The sequence below is a fragment of the Priapulus caudatus genome, unplaced genomic scaffold (genome assembly GCF_000485595.1).
Source record: "Priapulus caudatus unplaced genomic scaffold, Priapulus_caudatus-5.0.1 Scaffold72, whole genome shotgun sequence".
NCBI classification, from domain to species: domain Eukaryota; kingdom Metazoa; phylum Priapulida; class Priapulimorpha; order Priapulimorphida; family Priapulidae; genus Priapulus; species Priapulus caudatus.
Genome location: NW_014577133.1, coordinates 328,934 through 333,083, shown reverse-complemented (window position 1 = coordinate 333,083; position 4,150 = coordinate 328,934).

Here is a 4,150-nt window from a genome sequence, read left to right as displayed (position 1 = left end):
AAGGAGCCAGAGCAAACCGCGCAGAAGCGAGGCCCTGGCGAATGCATATGGTGCACGCCGGCATTGTGAGATGTGAATGCACTTGGCCTTGGATTGTATCGTCTTGATCTCTGCCTTTATATTCTAATGGCATACGAAATGTTAGGTAGTAAACGCAGCATTCCGCTGCGAATGGAGTGGAGCACCGCGGTGATAGATCTCATGATCCTCGTCAGTGACTCATGTAGAGCAGTGATGTATAGCAGCCGCTCACTCTCCTTACACCACGCACGCACGCCACCCACGCACACGCGCACACACAGCCACATACACAGTGAAACACACACACACCACGCACACGCACGCACACACACGACACGCACACGTCTCTCTCTCTCTCTCTCTCTCTCTCTCTCTCTCTCTCTCTCTCTCTCTCTCTCTCTCTCTCTCTCTCTCGCGGCGACCACAATGGCCCTCGGCATTAGTGCCTACTAACGACAATAGCACGGTTCGCCTAGCGGAAACGGCTGTGTGCCGCAGGGCCAAAAATACTCCCTCTTCCGATTCCGGCGCCTCGGTGACGTGCGCAGCCTATTCTGTCGGCGGGTAGACGCGCACGTGCGGCGCAGGCCTTACCTTGATGAGCCCGGCGCTATGTACACATACATATTCATAAGGCGAACGTCCAGCGCGGACGACAATACCCATGTTAAATGCCCACCCATCCACGCGCAACAAAAATCCTATTCTTGCGTTAATCAAGCATAATATTTATTCGTGCCAAATTTGAACTGCACGCCGGCGTCTACAGGTAAAAATCAGCGGGCAGGTAATTGCGTGTTAATTAATGTTCACGTGTCCATTGTGCGCGATTGTTGGTGTAGCATCACTCGCGCGGAAATAATACGTTTATAATAGAGATTCCCAAAACGGAAAACTAATTATCCGAATTTCGTATTTCAAATTAAACAATTTTGATTGCGATGAAAATTTCGACGGTGCGGGGTAGGGGGCTTTACGTCTCTCCATACATTATGCTCGTGAGTATATATCTCGCTTGCGAGATTCTCTCAAAAGCCATTGTCAGTCGGATAACAGAGCTACGATTAATTAGAATTATGATAAAATCTGAGACTAGCGTAATCGTCTCTTCGGTAAACGTCTGCCTTGATAGAGAATATAGAAGAAGAAAAAACAGAACCATGGTACGGAAATACGGAGATACTCTTTCCAGTGACTGTCTGATGAAAAATAACGATTTGCCAAGAAATATCAAATAAAGTAGTGATGTATTTGCAGTTCTCTCGTGTAATTCAGGTATTTGCAGTGTCGTGTGATAGTTAGGAGACACCGGACGTGGCCAGGACACGCCTATAAACGTACAAGCAAATATGGTTTCAGTTACCACGCAGTCAAAAAGTGACAATTCGTCGAACAGCGGTCTAGAACAAAAACCAACGACTAGGACTAACTTACGAATAATCACTATTCTAGCAACGGCCCTCCTGATGCATATTTACATACGGATATGTCACGGCTGATATTTCGTCGCCTAATGTATGTACATGCGTACGTCCAGGGAATACGCGACACTAGTACGTCGTAGGACATCACAGTAATGTCGACTGACAGTGTTTCACCTGGGAGCTGGCATGCGCCTTCTGCTGAGCTGGCAAATTATGCCTATCTGTGGATTTGCTGGTTCGCTTTATTGCTGAAGCATTGGTATTGGGTAGCATTGGTAGTAGCATTGGTATTGGGTAGCATTGGTAGTATTGCTGCAGCGTTATTGGTGGTTATTGGTGGTTATTGGTGGGAGATGCTACTATAACGCCGCAGCCGTATATCTGGCTTGCTCCGCGTGGTTAGACTAGCAGCAAGCGTACTGAGCAGTGCGCATCGGTAGACTGCTCTCAGAAGTTGCGTTTGGAAGTCTTTTTTCAGAAATTTGAAAGATTCCTCGGGTCATACCAATAAGTACACGACCAATATTTGAAGAATGTATATGTATATATAGACGGTCAATGGCGCGCGGTAGATGGGTGGTTGATAGGAGAAACACGGCTGCCACGCTTTCCCGTCTGTTTGCTCGCCGAACGATTGCAGACCGTATCCGGATGACTACTCTCCGGACAACTACCACCCGGACAATTATACCCCCCAAGGACAACTGCCACCCGGACAACTACCCCCCTAGTGTTAGGGTTAGGGTTAGGGTTAGTGTTAGGGTTGTCCTAGGGGGGTAATTGTCCTAGGGGATAGTTGTCCAAGGGGTAGTAGTCCTAGAATCATTGCATACGCTTGAACAGCGAGGGTATGTATATACAGATGAAGGTGAGAGGGGAGGAGGGAAAGGTTGATTGTACGATCGTTCACAAAGGCTACCGCGCAGCGACGAAACGACGGCGGGAAATAAAAGCAGACAGAAACTAGAGCACTCGGAGAGCACAGACCTCCGCCAAGGCAGCTGAATTCTCTCAATGTGAATTTTTTTATTAATTAATTAATTAATTAAGTGGAAAAATTAATTAATTAATTAATTAATTAAATAAATAATTAATTGGATCCGGATTAGTGCGAGCGTGCAGGTGGGGGAGGACTGTGGTTGCCCCTTAGCCTGTGGTTGCGTGTTTGTAAGTCTACAGCCAGCGCACCTAGCGGAAGTGAACTGAAACGTGCATGGTAACACACAAACCAACACTCAAAAAGTCGCCGGTGAAAACATAACCCCCGCCATGCCCCTGGCGGAGGTAAAAAGAGAGCAGAAGCAGAGAAGAGGCGACGTAAACCCAAGGGGACATTGCATGGCTCTTCGATGCGTGATTTTCTCAATATGAAACACATCTGGTAGCGGGTACGGCCTTCCGTCGCGTTATACTACTGCCACCGCACGCCTGCGTGTGTAGAAACGGGGCGTGAAAACCATCGAATTGTTTCGAGTTTTTTCGCGAACAAAAAGGGGGAAACGGCCTCGGATTTATCCGATCAAGCGGATGTGTCTTGGACACAATACGATGGCGGAATGGTGGCTAGACAGAGAGAGGGGGAGAGCGGAGAGGGAGAGAGTGTGTGTGTGAGTGAGTAAGTGAGTGAGTGAGTGAGTGAGTGAGTGAGTGAGTGAGCGAGCAAGCGAGCGAGTGGAGTAAGTGAGTGAGTGAGTGAGTGAGCGAGCAAGCGAGCGAGTGGAGTAAGTGAGTAAGTGAGTGAGTGAGTGAGTGAGTGAGTGAGTGAGTGAGTGAGTGAGTGATGAGTGACTGAGTGGCTGAGTAAGTGAGTGAGTGAGACGGGGACGAGTGAGAGAGAAAAACACACACAAACAAGCCACGATCACATGATGCATTCGGGAAGTCAACGACCAACGACTACTCGAGACCACCCGCACACCCCGCGCACCGGTCCGCGAGCAAAACAAATACGAAGTAAAACAATAACGCCGCTGTGCGTCGCGTTCTTCGCGCCAAGCAATTACCACGCTAACGCCGTCACAGCGAATTCCTGTCTCAGCGATCATGAGACAACAGCTAGCAGCCTCGTGGCAATCTGCCGCCGAAGATCGCAGCAGAACTTTCGGCGATGTTTTTCCTCGGATGAAAACTACAAGGTCGAGAGAAAAAAGGGGCATCGCGCGAATAGCTGCAAACAAGTGGAAGCCGCTTATGGGATGAGTGAGAGTTGTTAGAGGGTGTTAGACCATCGCGTGCACCCGTCTGGTGCGCAGGTACCGCGCACGCTTACTCACGAACCAGAAAGACGGGAAGAAGTAAAGAGATGAGGGTGATTGAGAGAGCGGAAAAGGAATGAGAGCGAAAGTGGGAGAGGGGCGGACAGACAAATAGATAGATAGATAGAGAGAGAGAGAGAGAGAGAGAGAGAGAGAGAGAGAGAGAGAGAGAGAGGGGGGGAGGAGCGACAGACAGACAGACAGGGGGACAGAGAGAGGGACACACACAGAGGAAGAGAGATGGAGAGAGAGTGCGGAAGCACACCAGAACTAGAGAGCCCACGCCAGACTCGCACCTAACAGAAGAAAGGGGAACGCTGGAGCACAACGCAAATACACGATAGCCGAGCCTAATACTCCCCCACTCCTAGCCCTGCCACGTCAGATCCGCGCTTGCTTACACAGACCTTGAGATCTTGCTTGCAATATCGACTCGCCCACTGTGACTCT